Raw genomic sequence first — 20,227 nt, 5'->3', positions numbered from 1 at the left:
GTGGCCCTGGAAAAACACGCAGGGATTAGAAAGCTCTTTTTAGATTGTCGAGAAATCTTCATGTTTGTCACTTTGAAATTTTTCTGACATTGCTTAATTATTAAAAAAAAATCTGAAACTTCCTGTGCACAGTTGCGAGAAGAAGGTTTTAAAAACCGTCTCTCGGCCCTCGTCGGTGGCCAGTTGATCCCTCCGCAGTTTGCCGTTGGCTAATTTGCGACCTCTCTCCTCAGTGTTAGCGGTTTACAGCCGTAGGGACCACTTGCTCATGCTCTGTTTTAAGATCTGCTGCGGCCAGACCCCTGAGGGTTTGGCCTGTGTATTTTTTCCTGCAGAGTCCAAGATTCGTCCTTAGCAAGTTCTGGGATGACCTTGGTGATGCCTCGACTGGAATCGCACTCAACCTATAAGTTACCGTGGGAAATCGCATCTTTTTCTCTGTGTTTAGTCCTCAGCCAGGAGTGTGGGGTCTCTTCATGTGTTTGCGTTTCACTTTTTCCCGTTAAGGACTTGCAAGTTTTCTTTGTCAAGGTCCCCTATGTCACATGCGGAGTTTGACGCGGGACTCTGTGCCCCTGGGCGTCCCAGGGATTTGGCGCCTTTGTTGCCCTTGCGAACGGCTCCTTTTTCCGTTCTACCCAGGCTGTTTGCTGTGTGGTTGGAGGGATGGCGTGGCTTGTGATGCCTGTCTTCTCGCATCCTGCTGCCTTTGGGACTGGGCGGTTTACGAGGCGGCAAACGCCGCGTGGAGGCTGCGGGAAGTTTGTAGAAAGGGGGAGGGGCCTTTGCCACCCGAGGTGAGATGAGCACGGTCGGGTTTCCGCCGCGTCAGAGGTTTTCAGGGAGGAGCCGTCGGGCAAATTGGGTGCTGTCTCTCAGTGGCCCCTCGTGTAGCCCGTCCTCTTGTGGCTCCTCTGCCGACGGACATTCAAGTCGCTTCCGCGTCCTGGCCGCTGTAGAGAGGACTGCTGTGAACGTTGCGCCGCGTGTGTCTCTGAATGAGGAATCGCTGGTGGAAGCCCAGGAGTGGGGCCGCAGCGCCACGTGGCAACTCTGGTTTAGTGTTGGAGGCACCGCCACTCTTGTCCATCTTTCGGTTCTTCACGCAGGGAACTGAGCTCTTTCATTTTTCCTTTTTCACTGTTTGTCTTTGTAGGCCACACCCTCTGATTCCCAGGCCAGAGGTGGAATTAGAGCTACAGCCGCCGGCCTACGCCACAGCCACAGCCACGCCGGATCCTTAACCCACTGAGCAAGGCCAGGGATCGAACCTGTGTCCTCAGGGGTGCTAGTGAGGTTCATTGTTTCTGTGCCACAACGGGAACTCCAAGCTGAGCTCTTTTAGACACATGCAAGTTCAGGCCGCTCCTGCAGGTTTGGGGTCTCGCTTGGCAGTGCTCTGAGGAGAGCTGACCTCTTCACTTGCTCGTTTGAACCTGAGGGGTCCCCTCCTGCCCTAATCCCGGATCTGGAGAGTTTAACGTTGGAGGGGCCGCAGTTTCAAGACCGCTCCCAGCCTTTGAGATCGAGGCCCTGCCCTGCCCCCACCCCGCTCCCTGCTGGCACAGACGAGTCCCTCCTGGTGGGTAACTCGGGGTTTGTAGGATTTGTCCTCCAGCCGGAAGAGTTTTGAGCGAGAAAGGCAGCACTAGTGGCGGGGGGTGGATTCCGGGATGAGAGGCGCACGGGGCCTCCCCGGCCACGCGTGGGCATCCCGGCTCTTCCTTCGTCTGCCACTGTTGCTAGCAATGCGGCGCTGCAGGCCCATCCGTGAGGGAGCCAGTAGAGTTAACATTATTTTTAACGTGTTTACAAGGCGCTAACTCCCACGGCCACGTTTCCTTCCAGTGGACGTCGCTGCGGTAAGAGCAGTCTGCTCGCGAGAGCGCCCGTTGGGTTGGGTGACCTGCCCACTCGCAGGGGGACGCTGTTTCTTCCTGAGGTCGCTGCTGCGGAAGCTCAAGGGAAGGAGTGAACTTTCCCATTGGACTGGAGGGCTGGGCCCCGCGACCCTGTGCCTGGGGGCTTTGCTTCCAGCAGCAGCTGGGGGGGCGGGCGGCACTGGAGGGGAGACGGTGCCCTGGGGGGGGGGGGGCTCCCCGGCGCAGGAAACAGCCGATTTTAGACAGAACGTTCTGAGAACTTTCTGAGCTCAAAAGTACCTTCACAGTTCGAAAAAAAATTCCACCGTCTTTTAGAAACAGCGAGATCATTTTCGCTCCAGCTTCAGTTACTCCTGTTCTTCCTTCAGGAGTTTCGCCCCAGCCCCACCCCGTCATAACCACTTAACGCTTTCCTTTAAACCGACTTGCTTTTTTTATGGAAATGAGTTTGGTTTTAAAGGGAAATTATACCAATATCACTTGGCTTCTGGCTGAGTATTTTTTAGATAGCTGCCGAGATCGGTGTGTAGCTCGCGAAACGCACCTCGGAGGCCATCTGGCCCAGCTCCGTCTTCCCCACACACCTGCCAAGGGGTCTCCACCCCCCACCCAGGAAGATGCACCCCAGGAAGGCTGGGAGCCTGGGGGTGTCCCTCGCCTGTGGACTTTGCCCTCCGAGGGGACAAATGGGACTCTGACCCCAGGACGCAGGAAGGCCCCTGTCCGCCGAGGTGCGGTAGGAAGGATTCTGGCTCCAACCAGCTGCAGCTGTTGACTTTGGGCAGGACTGAATTACTTGGGGCGTATTTTTTTTCCATGACATTTGCCTCCTAATAATAAATCGACAGATGCAGTCGTCTTGTGCTGCCTTTACCATGACATCTGCCGGCACCTCACATGTTTTGGTTTGCAGACGCAGCCAAGAAACAGACTTATCGGGGAGGCCTCACCCTGCGCCCTTGGCCTCCGCGCAGCCGCATCCAAGGGGAGGACACGGAGCCCAGGCGCCTCGCAGGACGCCCGCCCCGGCCCGGGCCCTGGCCTGGCCGCTCCTGCGGGGCTTTTCCGGGGATTGGGTGCAGGGAGCGGTGCTCTCTGTTCTTGATTGGCTGCCAGAAAAGGCCAGCCAAGAGCCTGTGTCTGGAAGTAGGGATTCACACGGGCGGCAGGATCCGCTTTTCGCAAAGGGCAGGAGCAGGCAGGACTGAGCCAGCGCGTGCTGATGAGCTAAGGTGGCATTCTCAGGGAGCGTCTGATGACCCAGGGTGCCCCTCCTTGTCCCCTCTGCGGGGGCACCTTGGGGGTTCGGGGCCGTCTCGTCTAGCCGGCGACGTTTCCCACTGCGCTTTCCAGCTTGGCCCGAGGGTTCCGGCGCCGGCAACAGTGATCCTAAGTCCTAAGCCTAAAAGCGGGATGTTTTGGGGAGCCTCGGGCGTGTGGGGAGCAGGCCGAGGAGATGGCGTCCAGGCCACGCCATTCCTGCTGGGCACTCCCGACTCCACGCCGTTCCTGCTGGGCACTCCCCACTCTGCGCTCCTTCCGTTCGTGCAAACCACCAGGGTCTAGAGGAACTGGCGAGCGCGAGGCTGGGCCCTCAGCAAACTTTTGCTGAATATTTGTGTCCACGTGTATGTTTTTAAACGTGTTGTTATGGAGATTTCTAAGCACGTCGAGGTGGGGGTGAGCCCAGGGCCCTGGCAGGGCTGCGGTACCACCAGCCCCTGTGCGCCGCTTTCCTCTGAGCCCCAGCCTTTCTCCACGTGTCCTTTAAAACACCTAAATCCCAGCAAACATGTCCTCTCGCCCCAGCGCTTCCCGAGCTCCCTGGGGTCTGTCCACGCCGCTGTCTCCTCCCCCTGGAGGAGGGCACGCTGGGGTCGCGGACCTGCTCTCCCCGCCTCTTCTCCACGAAGCCTGATCACGGCACAGGCCTGGGGACCCCAGCCGGAAAGTAGCCTGTGAGCCCCGTCTCCTGAGGTCTCCACCCATCGGGCAGGTGCCCTTAACAGCCCCCGAAAGGATCGTTGGCGGTGCCCCACGCGAAAGGGAGACGTTTCCAGTGACCAGGCAGATTTCAGCCACGGTCTCTTTAAAAGAACGTGTGATGTCAGTTGTCACTGTCTGTGGAAAGATTTGGCCGTGGCCAGCTGCGGGGCCCCCGGGCGCTGTATTAATAGCAGGGCCGTGGGGCCCGCTGGGGCCGGGAGCCGGGGAGAGTGGGACAGCTGTGGCGACATCGCACCACACTCTGGGCACGTGGTCCGTGTCCCTGCCCCGCGCCCGTCTTCTCCTTGTAGGGTCGGGAATGGGCTCGAGCTGCCAACACCGTTGGCGAGGGGGCGGCCTTCAGGGGGGCGGGGGTGGGCAGAGGGTTGGGCGGCCCCGAGCTCGGGGTCAGCTTACGCTGTTACTGGAGGCGGAGGCACATGCGGGCCGAATGGGGGGCTGGCATTCAAACAACTGGGGGATTGGGTTCTCTATGCCAAGGCTGGGCGGATATTTTTAAATGTCCCGGGACAAATGGAAGCCCGGTTGGCGGCGGGTAGAGGGGCCGGGGGATTTGGAGGACACCGCTCCGCCAGGCTCCATGCAGTTGGAGAGCTGGGCGGGATTAGCGTCTGGGAAGAGGCCCAGATGTCGGGTTCAGCGCAGAGGTAGCAGGGGGGGTATCTGATGAGCGGTCGGCGCCGGCGGGTGGGCCGAGGGCCAGGTGAGGACCGAGCAGGTGCTGGGGGCAGGGGCACGCCAAGGAGGGTCTGGCGTCTGGGGTCGGCAGGGCTGAGACCCGGCCCAGAGGAGCGCACGGGGTGCAGCCTGCGGTCCAGTCCAGGTCCCGTGTCAGACAGCGCCGCGCGCCCGCCTCAGGGCCGCTGTCATCAGCACCCCTGTCCCCTGTGCCCCCCATCACTGCTCACGCGCCCGGCTGGCCAGTACCCTCCCCAGGAAGGACCAGGCCCCCGGAGGTCGATGCCTGGTCGCCGCCGCTGTTGTTCACGGCCCAGACTAACCTGTGACCACCTGCATCCCGAATGGCGCTTGGGAGCGGCCCCCAGGCCCGAGCCCCCCCGGAGACGGTTGTCTCACCCGCACAGATCTCGTTTTCGTCAGGTCTGACTTAAGGACCACCGCCGACGCTGAGTCCTGAGCCTGGAGACTTGACTTCTGGCCTAAGGGAGCCTCTCGTCGGCTGGGGCCCGCTGTCCCCAGGGCCCCTGAAGCTGAGGGGCGGCCGCCCCCTGTTGGTGATTCATGGACCCGCCGTCCCCGCGCCGCCACCTGGCCCCGTCACTCCTGGCCGAGCAAGGCCTGGCCTCTGGAGGCATTTGCACGTGCCCTCCACCCAGCAAAGTGGAGCTATTATTATCCCACGAGGAACGAGGGCCTTTGGAATGAGCCTCTGAGCTGCTGGCCGGGGCCTCCTTGACTTTGCCGTGACATTGGGCCGGGAGACCTGGGCTCGTGGGCGTTCTCTGGGTGGCCCGGCCTGGGGGGCAGGGAAGAGGGCAGCGAGCCTTCACCAGGGCCTCGGCTGGGCCCAGGAGACCAGTGGGGAGGCCCAGTTTTCTCCCTGCGGCCTCTTCACAGCCTGAGCAGCAGCGTGAGAGCAGTTAGGGTGGCACCTCCAGCCTCTCCGTGTCTCGGCCTCTCAGCCGTGGTGATGGCAGCCGAGGAGGCCAGGGCAGCTCCCGAAGCCGGGCGTGGCCCTTCAGCCCAGGGGAAGGAGGGAGGGCTGTGGGGGGGTTCTCAGGGGCCCTGGAGTCAATTCCTCTCCCTGTGCAGAATTGCCTCCTTGTCCTCTGCGATCTCAATTCCTCTCCCACGCGTCCAGGCCCCTGGGAAGGACCCAGGACAGCTGTGACTCTGGCGGGGCCTTCAGGGCCACCTCCTCGAAGGCTTAGGAGAACCGAGGCTCCGGCCGTAGGAGCAGCACTCAGGGTGGGAGCAGCACTGGGGGGGCTGGTCCTGCACCGCCTGCCGCACGTGATCTGGGCGCCAAGGAGCCTTCCTGGTTTGTTGGTCCCTCTTACTTGCTGTGTCTCGTGGTGCCACCCCGTCCCAGATAGGAAGGACTGCGTTCACCACCCGGTCTCTACAGCGGCCCTGCCGGGAAGCTGAGGCCCAGAGAGGCTGCCCCACTGGCGAGTGCTGTGCCCAGATCCGAGCCCAGGTGCCGGGTCGGGCTCCAGAGCCTACCTTCCAAACCACTGCCTTCGAGTGCCGCTGCCTGGGGCGAGGGGCTCCAGGCAGGGTCGGAGGTGGTCTTGGGCTGAGTCAGGAGCCTGCCAGGTTCCAAGCTGGGGAAGGGCCCTGGCACGGGCAGAGCTGGCCGTGGCTTCTCCTCTGCGGCCCTGTTCTCGACAGTGTGGAAGGGCCCCTGGTATTGTGGACCCTTCTGCAGCCCTTTGGGGCTCAGCCTGGCCTCAGATCTGGGTCCTTCTGGCCTGGTGCCCACGTGGTAGGGAGGCTGTCTCAGCTGGGGTGATGGCCGAGTGGTGGGCAGAGCAGTGTGTGCGGCGACCTGACCTCCAGCGGCGCCTCCCTCGGGCAGGGCCGCTCATCTTCATCCCTGTGGACGGTGTCACCGGTTTTTCTGGGGTTTGGACCCTGGAGAGGAGCAGTGCCTGGGGCCGCTTCTCCACCCCCAGTGGGAATCACAGGCCCGGGGTCAGCGGGGGCTGTGGGTTCACGTGAAGGGGTCTCCTGGACACCCCCGGGCTCCCGCTGGAGCCCCTCCCAGCGTCCTACTTGGATGGTTGACATTCCCGGGGCTCGAGCCTTGGCACAGCTGCAGGACCGACGCCGGTGGCACCCCTTTCTCAGGAGACTCCTTGGGGTGGGGGCTCCTCTGGCCCCCCGCCCACCCTGGACACCTCTTGGACCTGTTCACGGAACCAGCCTTGTGGCCACAGGTAAGTGACGTGACCCGCGTGGGTTCCCTTGTGCGTGTGAGGCCTGGGTGCAGAGGGGGTGGTCTCCGCAGCTCTGTCATCTGTCACGAGCGAGGCTGCACGGTGGGGTCCCCCCCACCCCGGCCTGCTCCACGGGATAGGCAGGAGCACCACGGAGCTCCCCAACTCCTTCCTCTGGCCAGCTGGGAGGTTCCAGAGAAGCTCCTCTAAGCTTGATCCTCGTGCTGTGCCCTTGCCTGGCTGCAGGCCCCGATGCCCTGATGCTGTTACCTCTGAGCGGGTGGTTGGGCGACGGGGACAGAAAGGCCTTGGAGAGCTCGACCCAACCCCTGCCATTGCAGCCTGCTCTCCATCTGAAAAGGGGCCACAGATTCAAAGCCGTGACTGTTTCTCTCTTACGTTAACGCCAGACAACAGTCCAAAGAGGCCTGTGAGTAGCAGCTGCACCGAGGGCTGTTTTGGCAGGTGAAAGAGACATGCGTGGAAGGTCCATCTGAGTGTGACCTGGGGAGGGGGGAGGCGGGGGCCGTTGGTCCTGTTAACCTTTCCCCCTTTTTGTCTTTCTTTCCACCCAAGCCTTTCTGCTTTCAAGTGTCCCTGGAGCCAGCCACAGCCGTGTCCCCTTTGAAGCGCTGACACTACTCCGTGTGGCACCGCAGAGCCTCAGTAATGCCGCCTCCCTGACCCGGAATCTTAATGCTTCAGCCTCTTCTTGATGGGAGTCTAGCCGTGCTCTCCGAAGGGAAGGTTTGCTAAGAAAATAGTTTTACGAACAAAGTCTGGGGAAGTAAGGCGTGCCCTCTCCCCCTCAGCGCCAAGCCGTCCTCGGCCTTCTGCTGTTGCATTAGCTCTCAATCCCTGAGAGGGGGGTCACGTCTAGCTTTGGTTTTTTTGTTGTTGTTTTTTTTCCCTAGTTCGTAATGGCTTTTATTTTTTCCATTATAGCTGATCTACAGTGTCCTGTCACTTTTCTACTGCACAGCAAGGTGACCCAGTCACACATACACGTACGCATTCCTTTTTTCTCACATTATCATGCTCAAGGGGTCATGTCTGGCTTTGAATGAAGCCCCAGCAAGGTGCCTCTCAGGAATACCTGGTCTCAGTGTCCGGGAGTTCACCACGGGGCTTCTTTAAGGCGGCCTGATCAGTTCCTGGTGGCCACCCCTCGGCCTGCAGCTCCCTGAGACCGAGGATTTACTGCACAGTTCCCTGCCAAGCCGCATCAGCTGAGATCTGTTTAAAAATAAAAATAAAATAAAGTAACAGCAGAAGAGCATAGAGCGAACCCTGCACCGCTGCATAATGAACAAGCCCGACAGCCACGGTGACCCGGGCCGAGGTAGCCCCGAGCGTGCGCTGGCTGCTGGGGTCTGTGGCCTTCCAGCTCCTGGAGGGCAGGGCCGCCCAAGGCTTCCTCCTGCAGCCCTGGCTGCATTCGCAGTCTTCTCACGCTTCTTTAGGCCGCAGCGAATGTTCTCGGGCAGGAGGTCCAGTCCCATCAGCCTAGCATCTCCACGGTCAGTGGCGTGGACCTGTCGTGGAGGCCCGCCAGCGGGGCAGGACCCAGGACCCAGGACCAGGAGGGGTGACCACCAAGAGGCAGCCTTGTGCTTTGTGTGGGAGGGAGCTGCCCGCCCTTTTCAATGTGCAGCTTTTGTTCAGGACCAGGCAGTGTCCCCGCAGCTGCAGGGAGGCCACGGCTCACAGCTTTTCTCCCAGGCCCCTCAAGTCTGGGGCAGCAGAACCTTCAGAAGTGCAGTGTCGAGGCTGGTGTCGTGCATGAGGCCGGACAGAGGCGAGGCTTTTCCACGTGCCCTGAGCTCGCTGCAAGGCCCTGTCCAGCCACGTTCAAAGGCCCTTTCTCCAAAGTGAACGCCGCTGCCTTTGAACCGGGAGGGAAGCGGGCTGGTGGAGGCAGCGTCCGAGGTGCATGCTTGCCTGGGGGCGGCGGGTGTGTGATTGCATGACGCCTCGGGGTGCAGAGGGGGCTGCGGGTGTCCGCCCTGGGCCCCCCGTGGGGTTCGGCTGGGAGGGGCGGCAGGTACAGCCCTGTGGGCAGTGACCATGAAGGACCCTTCCGGAGGGCCCCCCCCAATCCTGTTGTGCTGGATTCAGAGGGTTGGGCGGAGGCTTTCCTGAAGGCTCTGAGGAGAGCTGCGCCCACAGGCTGTGTGGTCAGGAGGCAGGGCGTGGGGAGTCGGAAAGGCCGGCCCAACGACATCGTCTGCTGCTCCCCCACGGAGGCCCCCCCCCCGCTCCTCCGGCCCGTGGCGGCCACTGGGCACGGAGGCGAAAACCCCGTCCGCCGTCCTGCCGCTCCGGCCTCCAGTGTCTCCCCACCGCCTGGAACACGCCCACCCCACCTCGGCCTTGAGCGTCTGCAGCCCCCGCCCCGCCCCTTCGTGGGATGCTTGTTCGCTGCCCACCGGGTGATGGCTGGGCCGCCGTGCACACTGTGACATTCTCCAGCCTCTGTCTCCACGTGTGGTGCCCAGTAGGTGCCTAATAAATGTGTGTGGAAGGAGTAAGTGGGTGCCTCTCTCTGTGTCCGTCCTCCGTCCGTCGGGCTTGCGGGCATCCGGGCTCGTCTCCCCTTCACGTGTGCCCCCACCCGAGACCAAGTCGGGTCCCCACTGCCACTTCCCTCGGGTGGTTTGCTCTCTTCCTCCGTGGCACTTGTCACAGCACAGGGCTGCGGGCCACCCTCCCAGTGCCCGGCTCCCCGCCACACACAACCCCAGAGTACACTCAGAGCAGAGGAGGTGTTCACGGCATGGCTGGCCTGGTGCGTGGATGGGTGGGCAGAGGAGTGGATGGACAGGCAGAAAGACGCAGCCACCTGAGACCATGAAAAGAGGCAGCCAAGGGAGAGGCATGTTGACATGCGGGGTGGTGTCCTGACGATTCTCGGGGCGCCCTGGGCACAGGCAGGGGGTGTCCCCAGAAGGTGCTGAGTAGAGGCAGGGGTGGGACTCCTGGCCATTAGCGCAAGTGAGTTCTTCACTTGGGGTCCCTCGGAGAGACCGGCGCCGGCCCCCATCACAGCAAGGACGTGTAGTTGGTGCGGCATCCCTGGCCGGAGGACCCGCCGCCCTCTCACACCCACAGGGTGGCTTTGTGTGTGTGGCGGGGGGGGGGGGGAGCCCCTCTGCTGGCCCCAGGAGTTGTGCCAGCCAGGCCTGGGTGCCCCCAGAGCAGAAAAGGCTCCAGGGGAGCAGCACAGGCTGGCCAAGGGCCCTGAGAAAGGCCAAGAGAGGGACTGCAGATGAGGCTGTGGCTCCCAGGCCATGCCCGCAGCTGGGGAAACCAGTCCTCGACTGGAACCGTGTGAGAGACGGGTCCTCGGCCCTGCCGCCCCCATCCCTGCCTTCTCTTCCAAGTGCTCCCCAACACCCGAGATCGCCTGCTCCAAGGCTTTTCTCCTTTCAGCCCACATCTCACAGCTGCACACTGGCTGCAGCCCTGGCCTCTGTCCTGTAATACACCTGCCACCCATTCCCACCTGTAGCCGCCCCTTGGGTCCCAGGGAAACTGCCACCATCCTCACGAAGGCCGACTTTCCTTCTCGAAGCTTCCCCTCCCCCGCCCCTCCAGCGGGCACAAGGCCCATGCTCGGCTGGGCTGCCTCAGTGCACGAGCGAGGCCAGCACCCTTCCACGCAGACTATGCTCTGGTGGGAAGAGGAAGCCTCAACAAGGAACAGGATTACGTGGGCTTAGCGGGAAGAAGCCTGACTGGTGTCCATGAGGACGCGGGTTCCATCCCTGGCCTTGCTCAGTGGGTTACGGATCCTGTGGCTGTGGTGTAGGGCAGCAGCTGCAGCTCCCATCCACCCTCTAGCCTGGGGACTTCCATACGCCACAGGTTCAGCCCTAAAAAGAAAAAACGGAAAAAGAAACTGGTATTACGTAGTATATTGGAAATATAAATTCTGTAGGAAAGTGAAGTGGGAGAGGGAGACAAAACGCATTATGCATGAACAAGGCGGAAAGACCATCTACAAAGTAGAATGTAGTTGCAAACCATGTGGCTGACACGGGCTTAATTTCCAAAATCTACAGACTGCCCACACAACTCAGGATCGTAAAAACAAACAACCCCATCAAAACGTGGGCGGAAGACCTAAGTAGACATTCTCCAGAGAAGACAATGACGCAGAGAGGCCGCAGGCACGTGCGAAGGCGTCTCATGTCTCTAATGATCAGCGACATGCAGGTCAAGTCCACAGTGAGGTTTCACCTCACACCGGCCGTCACCAAAAGTCTATAAATAGTAACTGCTGGAGAGGATGTGGAGAAAAGGGAACCCTCCTCCTCTGTTGGGGGGAATGTAAGTTGGTACAACCACGACGGAAGACAGTATGGAGATTCCCCAGAAAACTAGATGTAGGACGACCATAGGATCCAGCAATTCCGGCCCTAGGCGTATATCTGGACAAAACCACAATTTAAAAAGATACAGGCACATAATGTTCACTGCAGCACTATTCACAACAGCCAAGACATAGAATCAAGCTAAATGTCCATCAACAGGTGAATGGATAAAGATGTGGTACATACACACAGCACCATATAACTCAGCCAAAAAAAAAAAAATACATAATGCCATTTGCAGCAAGATGGATGGATCTAGAGATTATACCAAGTAAGCCAGATGAAGATAAATATATACTGTCACCTCTATGTGGAATCTTAAAAAAAAAAAAATGCAAATGAATTTATTTACAAAACAAATGGACTCCTAGGCATAGGAGAAAATGTAGGGTTACCTGGGGGGGGGCGGGGGAGGAATGGGGAGCATGGGATTGACAGCTACCTGCCGCTACGCACAAAATAGATACACAACAAGGAGCTGCTGCATAGCACAGGGAACTGTACTCAACACTTTGTAATAGCCTGTAATGGAAAAGAATCTGAAGCTGAACGTGTGAGACCAACACAATACTATAAATCAGCTATAGTTTGGATTTTTTTAAAAAAAGGATTAGAATATGATAGATGAGAATGTAATGCACCCCTTCTATTAAGCACCTTTATGAGAATTTTTAAAAGTGTCAGGATTTTAAGTGGGGGCCCCCTCAAGTGTTCCCTCCCCTTTGTATCTTGTGCCTGAGGCTTCTCCATCTTTAGCAATGCTGACATTTGGGGCTGGACCATTCTCTGCCGTGGGGCCGTCTTGGGCACTGCAGGGTGTTGAGCAGCATCTCTGCCCCCCCACCATGAGATGCCACCAGTTGTCACCCCCAAAATTGTCTCCAGGTGCTGCCCAGTGTCTTCCCAAGGGCAGTTCACCCCGGCTGAGAACTCCTGAGGCACTATTAGCTTACATAAATTTTACCTTCACCTGCTTGGCAGGAAGAAAAGAAAAATTCAGCACATCTCCTGTTACCCCGTTTGAACCTGACCCGGACTCTAATGCCCCAGGGCAGCTGAGCTGTAAAGAGACTGCCCTTCCAGGGTCCTGGAATTGAGGGTGTTTAGCTTAACGTCACACCTGACGGGGGGTCCTGGAGCAGTTTATGTACAGTGGCTAGTGTATGTGTTTCCTGGCTCTCGCCACGGCTCTGAGAAGCAATGACACCCCGTCGTGATAAGCACACCCCACACTCAGATTTTGGTTCCTAACACCATTTCCCGATAAAAGGAACCAGGTTCCTTGCAAAAAGAGCTTATTCCTGGGCTGGGACGAGGTCTGTGGGATGAGCCTGGAGCCCCACGATATGACTACCCAGGAAATAGGGGATCATAACCCCACATTTAGAATAAACATCCATGAGCCACTGAAGTCAGGAGCTACAAAGCCTCCCACAGATGCTCCCTCAAGGCAGGACTGTAACTTCCACACCCTGACGTCGGCAGCACGTGGGGACCTGCTCCCAGGGTCAAGGGTGGAAAGGCAGAGAATAGAGGTCATGGCCCCGAACCACGACTGCCCGGTCGTGCTGAGAGCTTGGACCTGAACGGACGCAGTGAGGGGGCCCGCATGTGCTGGGCTTCCTCCGTGCCCGTGACCCAGACGCCAGGGGCACCCTGCAGAACACCTGCTAGCACTCCCCAGAAAGGTCCTCGAACACAAGTGAGATGGAGTTCCCCTCGTGGGGCAGCGGAAACAAACCCGACGAGTATCCACGAGGATGAGGGAGGGTTCGATCCCTGGCCTCGCTCAGTGGGTTAAGGAGCCGGGCGTTGCCATGAGCTGGGGTGTAGGTCGCAGACATGGCTCAGATCCCATGTTGCTGTGACAGCTCTGATCAGACCCCTAGCCTGGGAACCTCCATGTGCCACGGGTGCAGCCCTAAAAAGAAAAAAAGAAATAAAAAAACAACTAGTGAGACCAGATTAACCCCTGGAGCTCAGTTAACAATAATGTATCGATATTGGCTTATTGGCAGTGATGAATTACCATGGCAGTGTGACGGGGCAGGGCGGGGGCTGGGCACACAGAAGCTGCTGGGTGGCAACATCTCTGTCAGTCTGTAACGAAAATACAAAGTGTAATCACTGACTTGGAGAACGGACTTGTAGTTGCCAAGGGGGAGGAAGTGGGATGGATGGGATTTGGGGGGTAATAGATGCAAACGCTTGCCTTGGGAATGGATAAGCAATGAGGTCCTGCTGTATAGCACTGGGAACTGTATCTAGTCACTTATGACAGAGGATGATAATGTAAGAAAAAGAATCTATACATGTGTGTGTGACTGGGTCACCTTGCTGTACAGTAGAAAAGTGACAGAACACTGTAAACCAGCTATGATGGAAAAAATACAAATCATGAAAAAAAATGTTTAGGAGTTCCCTGGTGGCTCAGTGAGTTAAGGATCTGGCATCACATCCATGGTCTAGGAATTTTTGTATGCAGTGAGCACAGCCAAAAAACAACAAATAAAATAAAATACAAAGTTTACTTAAAATATAGGTGTGCATATGTGAAAACAGATTTGTCCCAGCCTGTGAGAAAAAGAAAGGCACCAGGCCTTCCTGGATGGAGAGCTGTGCTGTGCCCGACCCCACGTGGATGCCCACGTCCGTGTCCGAGTCGTACTGTTTCATGTGCATGTTTACAGGGCATGAGCTTCCTCTCTGGTCAAGATGCCAGCCACCTGGCGGGTCTCCCAGTGCCGGGGGCTGGCACCCGCCAGGTGAGTAGCTGCCAGCCGGGTAGGAAAGGTGAGGGCGAGAGTCCTTTATGGGGGGTGGTCTGTGTGCAGGAGCGAGGAAGTCAGTGCAGAGGAGGCGCATGGCGGTGGGGGGGGGGCTTCGGGACCAGAGATGGGCGGTGAGCGTGGGCAGTGGGCGGACGCCATGGGTCTGAGTTGAAGGCGCAGGACAGGAGCTCCCGTGGGCATCAGTGACACGCTAGGGCAAGGGCAGCAGCCCCCTGGGCCGGCCCAGAGTCTCCTGGACCCACTGCCAGAGGCTCCGTCCACCAGCCTTCCCCGCTGCTGGCAGTGGTCCCCACAAGTTGAAGGAAGAGGTCCGGGTGGGCCTGACTGCCCCCAGCACCCCACTTTCCCACAAGGCAGGATGCTCTCTCCGCGAGGGGCTGGGACGGTGCCTTCCTCCCAGGAAGAGAAGATGCCCGTGTCCTGGGCACTTGCACCCGCCTGCGAATCGGAGCCAACTGGGGCCCGTTTCTTCGCATGCAGCTGTGACGACTGGCCTGCGGTCCAGGCCCAGGGCGGCTGCCCAGGGCTGGAGGGGCAGGCTGGGGCGATCGGAGATCTGCAGGGCCTTTCCTGGGCAGAGTCCTGGAAGGGCCAGGGGAAGAGGACAAAGAGCAGGGCCCAGCCCCTCCCCCGCCCTTCCTGCAAACAGTCTGAAGAGAGATCTGTACCTGTGCCCACCTCCTGTGGGCCCCAGGGACATAGGGAGCAGGATGGACATGGGCCTGCTCATGAGTGTAGAGCCCATGCCTGAGACAGAGCCTGGCCGTGTGGTTTAGCAGGGTCTTGACCGGGAGAAGCCAGGAGGGCTTCTTGGAGGAGGTGGCATGCACGTGGAATGAGAAGGAGGTTGCCAGGAGGCTAGGCAGAAGGAAGTGCAGCCACGGGGGAGGGTGAGGAAGTGCGAAGGCCTTGACCTTCCAGGGCTCCCTCAACCCCCACCCCAGCTTGGATTGGACTGAGGAGAGCAGGGGAGAAAGAGCCACTGAAGTGTTTCAGACGAGGGATGATGCATTTGCATTTTGGAAAGTTCCTTCTAGAATGCTATCTGAGGCCAGAGTGGAAGTGGGGACACGGCGGTGGGGAGGCTGTTGGAGGGGCCCCTTGAGAGGTGGCCGCACTGGGCCAGGGAGAAGGTGTGGGGGAGGGGAGTGCAGGTGCAGGTCGCCCTGGCTGCCGGGGGGCCACCGTGGGCATGGGCGGGGGTGGGCCTGACAGGGGAGGGGTGCTCTGGGGGCCAGACATTTGATGAGTCTGGCGTGACCCTCTGGTCTTCAGGTCCCCATCTGGACATTAGGGAGCTGGAGGGGCTGTGGGCCCTGAGACATCCGGATGTGTGACATGGTGGCCGAGGGGGCCCAGACCCTGGCACCCACCCACCCCCCCAAAGCCCAGGAACTGAGACGGCAGCCACCCCTCACTTTGATTAAACACTTAGCCGTTCCCCAGCACAGCCCACGTCCACAGCCGCCGGGTGCCCTTTCTGCATGGGTGACTCACCAGAATTAATGTTCACTGGATTTTTACTATAAATTACGCCGCACATAATCTCTCCAGAGCTGGCGAGGACGGCCCCCGGGAAGGCAGGAGCAGGCCTCTCGGTCACCCGTGCGGGGAGGCGCTGAGTCACTGCCTCGCCCACACGCTGGCTGGCGGCTGCCGGGCCATCGCAGGTGGCTTAATGGATGCGGCTGCTCAGTCCGCTAATGGGAGATGCTCACCTGGGCCCCGGAGGGGGGGTGGCGGGGGGGACCCGAGAGATCTTATGTTCCTGTGCTGCTGCAGCATGGAAGGGGGTGAAAAAGCAGATCACTCTTTCAACGGTGGGAGGGTCCCCTGGCCTCCCTCCCTCCTAACTTTGTTGACTCTTTCTTTCTGTGCTGACCGGCCGGTGCTGTGTGACACACTGGTGGGGGCAAAGTGAACCAAACCAGGCAGAGGGCCACTGCAGGATGAGAGAAGCACCTGCCAGACTACTGCCGATGAGCATGTGCAACAGGCTGGCTGGTCCTCCCTGGGAGGGGAGGGGGGGCCAGGAGGGGTGGAACTGCAGGGTCAAAGGCTCCGTGGGGAGAGCCGGGGGGCGGGCTCAGAGCTCAGGGCACTGGGCCCACCCCACGGTGCTTTGTCCTGGGGGGGCGGGTGCTGTTCTGCTCTGATGAGCCGGTGGGACATGGCCAGAACTGTCTCCCAGGGTCATTTTATGGACGAGGAAACGTGGGAGGGCCAGCGCTGCGGAGAGGCAGCCAAGACCACTGGGGGCCGTGAAGAGAGGGTCCCAAATGGGGGCTGGGCCCAGGCCCCGAGTCCCCTCCAGCAGGAGGCTGCAGGCCGCTTTCTCATCAGCATTGAAACCAGACGCTTCTTGGTAAAAATCAAGGATTATGACTCATCCACCCCAATTCCCCCGGCAATGGAATAAACCAATTTGCTTAAACCTCCACTGATCTAGTACATTTGTCTTTTTTTTTTTCTTTTTTTAATATCTGAAGCTGAAAAGAAACCAAAGTTTACACGAAAAGAAAAAACCTGGCCTCGTAGATTGAAGCAGACGTATGCTTATCTGTTTTCCGAAAGAATTGAATTAAAAAACAAAGCCCACAAACAGAACCTCACGATGCCGTCTGCGCCAGCCCCCTCGCTGCTCCCCTGGCCTCAGTGCCTGGAATAAATCACCCTGGAGCCCACCCCTCCTGCCTGGGAAGGGCCCAGCCTCCGCCAGTCCGGGGGTCCCCGTCACAGGAAGCAGCGCGAGGCGTACTCGGGCCCGACCCAGCCTGGACTCTGGACGGGTCCCGGGGGGATCCCTCCTGGCACAGGCATCCCATCACTGTCCCCGTCTGTGGACCGGAAACGGTGGCTCAGAGAATTCAACTAACTTCCTAGAGGGCTTTCCTCGTAAATACCAGAGCTGGGCTTGCATGTCCAAGCCTGGCACTTAAACGGAAGGACACCCGCGTCAGAAACCCTCGTCCTTCTCTCCCTGCAAACACGGGTGTTCACAGAACAGTGGGGACAGGGGTCTGCTGATTTCAGCGGTTCGCAACGAGGGGCAGTTGTGTGCCCCCCCCCCCCGGGTCTAGGGACATTTTTGGTTGTCAGAGCTGGGGGCAGGGAAGTGACACGAGCGTTCGGTGCATGGACACCAGGGACCCTTCCAAACATCCTGCAAGGCACAGGACAAGGACCCGCCACCAGCAAGCATGACCCAGCCTGGGCTGCGAAAACCCTGGTTTTCCGACCCCGATAAGGGAAAGACAGGCTAAGTGCAATATATGCAGACGCTCCCTCACAGAGAAAGAGCTGGAAAGATAAACACTGAAATGTCGACATTTGTTTATCTCTTAGTGAATGGATTTGGGCAATTTTTTATTTTTCTTCCTCATGTTTTGTGGTTTGTTTGTTTGTTTTTTTGTACCATTTGAATTTTTTCAGGAACACTGTGCATGTAGCATTTTCATCATCAGAAGAGAAGAGCTGTTTTCATTTTGCAAAAATAAAAATGGGACCCAGGACTTAGCGATTCTGATCCTGTTCCCTCACTACCAGCTGTCGGGAACAGCTCTCGGGAAAACACGTCTCTGTCTGGAACGGGAGAAGAACAGCCCTTCTCGCAGGATCTTACAGGAATATAGCGTTACGCTGTCCCCGCTCCGAGGAGAAAAATGCTCGAGACGTTGGAGAGAACGCTTTTCCCGCACCCTTCCCCGCGGAGGTGATGCGGCCGCCTTTGCGGGATAGGCGCGCAGGGGACTGTGCTGACCCCGTGAGGGTCTCTGTGTGCCGGAGCCTGGGAGAGAGAGCCGGGTCCAGCAGCCTGCCGTCCTCCGGGGTGGGCGGCACGGGGGGCTCCCACCTTTCGGGGACAGAGCACGCAGCCCCCAGATCACGCGATGTCCTCCCCAGGGTACTAGTGGCAGCTGGGGGAGGGATGCGGACAGAGATGCTGTCGGGGGTTTAGAAGCCTCCCCAGCCACGGCCAAGGTGCTCCTCATTCTCCTCCTCCCCCACGTCATGACAGCCGTCAACAGTCAAGGCCAGATGCCCGGGCCGGGCATGCCCAGTGTTTTAACCAGAGGCCCTCGAAGCAGTGGTGCAGCTCCTCGGTCGGGAGGAGGACGTGCTGCATTTCTGAGCCCCCGTCTGCCTCTCCCACCTCCATCCTGCCTTCGTGGCTTCGCCCCTGGAGACACAGCCCTTCACCCAGGCAGGACCTGAGGTGGCCCCGGAGCCCCCTTGGGCAAGTCCCACAGGGAGGCAGTGAGGCTCGGGGCTCCGGTTTTCCTACAAATAGCGACAGGCAGGCAGGCCGAGCTCCAGCAAAGCCCCCAGAGAGCAAAGCCGTTTGGGGCCCGGTCACCACCCCCCAGGCCTGGCTAATTGGGAGCGGGCCTGAACGGTGCCACTGGGCAGCGCAGCCCTTAAACCAGAAGCCGGGGGTGCACTCGAGATTGAGGAAGATAAAGCCAGTTTGGAAATCCAATCTCCCATCTCCCTTCCTGTCTTTGTAAAAATCCATAATTCATAGAGAACCCAGTCAGGGGTATGCAGCTCAAATTGAATTAGCCTTTTTTCCTAAAGACTAAGGCTGGGAGAGGCGTTTCCTTGACATGGAGAAAAGGAAAAGCAACTCTCTGGCGCTCCTGTCCCCTCATCTTGGCCTCCTGGGCCCAGACCTCCATCCCACAGGGACGGGAACATTGCAGACACTCGTGAAACGGCATTAGGAGCCGCGTGCTAATTGCACTGCCAGGAAACTGTCCTGCCGCCGTCCGCGCTGCGGCTGGCGGTGATGAACACCCAGCTTTATTCACCGCGGAGCGGTTGGTAATAGCAACAGGCTGCAGCGAACGTAGGTAGCGGCCATAGAGGACCCGTGAAATAACCCCACTCCTGCCTTGCGCCGGATTTGCTGGACAGCGCTAAAAGCAGACCAGAGATGCGCGGGCAGCGTCACCGGGGCTCGGTTGAAGTGCGGTAGGGAACAGTGTGTATGGTACGTTCCCGTCTGTGTTTATCAAAAGGGAAAAAAACATATGCGCGTGCACTGGCTTGTGTGTGCCTGCCTGTCCCCCGGCCGCCCGGTTCCCAGGAAGGGTGGGGGCGGGGGAGGTGGCCAGGGAGAGAGGGAAGCCGCAGGACACCTCCCTGGACACCTCTTCCTTTCTTTCAATTAAAAAAGAAAAAAAAATACCTTTGGCCCTGCTCGGGGCGTGCGGAAGTTCCCCAGCCACAGCAGTGACAATGTCGAATTCGTAACCCCTAGGCCACCAGGCATGGCCCCTGCACTTCGTTTCTATGTTTTTGTTTTTGAGCCGGAAATATGGGCTCAGAAATGAATACATTTAAAGTTCCTTGAAAAAGAACCTCCCCGCCCCGCCCCCCACCATGCTATCTTGTCCTGAAAAGCGCATCACAGGCAGGCGATGAAGAATTGCTAGGAAACAAACCGCAGGTGCAGCCTTGGGCAAACCCACGCCCCTTTCTGGATCCCAGAATTTTTCAGTTTGCAGTTGTTTCCTAAGACTCTTTGCTTTGCTCATCTTCTGTGATATTTTGGCTTCTCCAAATTACAACGTGCTGACCACAGCCTTCAGTTGTGGGCCACGACTGAGTCCAGAATTCTCCTCTCTGCGCCTCTGTGCTCTAGGCGAGGCGGTGTGCGCTCTGGCGAACGCGCGTTGCTTGGTATGCTGGGAAGCATGGACTTGTTTTGATGGGTATTCCCTGCGTGTGGCACGTCATATAGACTTTTCCAATCGCTATGGTCGTGTAAAACTCCCTTTCAAATGATTTACTTAAGTAATGCAGGAGCAAAACAATATTAAGTAAATAATAGGCCAGCTAAGCCCACAGCTAAGCGCACAGACCACAGAGCTGGAACCCTGGGGGCTGAAATTGGGGACATACAGCTCTGCAAAACACCCCCTTCTCCCCGGCAAACCTACTTCACTTCCCCTGACCTGGCCTCTTGGACTCCCTCACTCGCTATGATCAAGACAAGAGGAAAACGCATAGGCTTCTGCAGTGAGGTCTCAATTCCTGTGCCAGGAAGCACCTGCAGGTGTCCTGAAACTAGGTGGGTGGGGCAGCTCCCCAAAGCACACCGGGGTCTTCTGCTGGGTCTGTCCCCCTCTGTTCCGTCTTAGGATTGCTGTCCATTCTCTGGTGTCAATCATGCCTTCAGTGCCACAAGTCCTAAGCTGATAAGGGAAGCCTCCCGAGCTCCAGTCTTTGGGCTGGATCAACACTTGCCTGCAGCCCATTCT

At 58.7% G+C, this 20,227-nt stretch overlaps 2 protein-coding genes and 1 non-coding gene across 8 annotated transcripts in view; 2 read left to right on the top strand and 1 right to left on the bottom strand.

Moving 5' to 3' along the window:
• Nucleotides 1–5,047, bottom strand: part of GNAS (GNAS complex locus) — a 78,956-nt gene extending 73,909 nt beyond the window's left edge. For all 5 annotated transcript variants that reach the window (XR_014831682.1, XR_014831683.1, XM_085002507.1 and 2 more), the window contains exon 1: nucleotides 4,892–5,047. The gene's annotated coding sequence lies outside the window, so the exon portion shown is untranslated. The remainder of the gene's footprint in view (nucleotides 1–4,891) is intronic.
• Nucleotides 1–20,227, top strand: part of LOC146395408 (uncharacterized) — a 104,665-nt gene that overhangs the window by 17,287 nt on the left and 67,151 nt on the right. The gene's annotated exons all lie outside the window — the stretch shown is intronic.
• MIR296 (microRNA mir-296) lies at nucleotides 8,867–8,943 on the top strand. The gene has a single exon (NR_037200.1). It is a non-coding gene; the product is annotated as a microRNA mir-296 (primary transcript).

Source organism: Sus scrofa, chromosome 17, assembly GCF_054392235.1.
Source record: "Sus scrofa isolate SSC_HxYL_T2T_F1_AM1 chromosome 17, Sscrofa_HxYL_maternal_Yorkshire_Landrace_v2.0, whole genome shotgun sequence".
Lineage (NCBI taxonomy): Eukaryota > Metazoa > Chordata > Mammalia > Artiodactyla > Suidae > Sus > Sus scrofa.
This window is presented reverse-complemented; position numbering and strand designations above follow the sequence as displayed.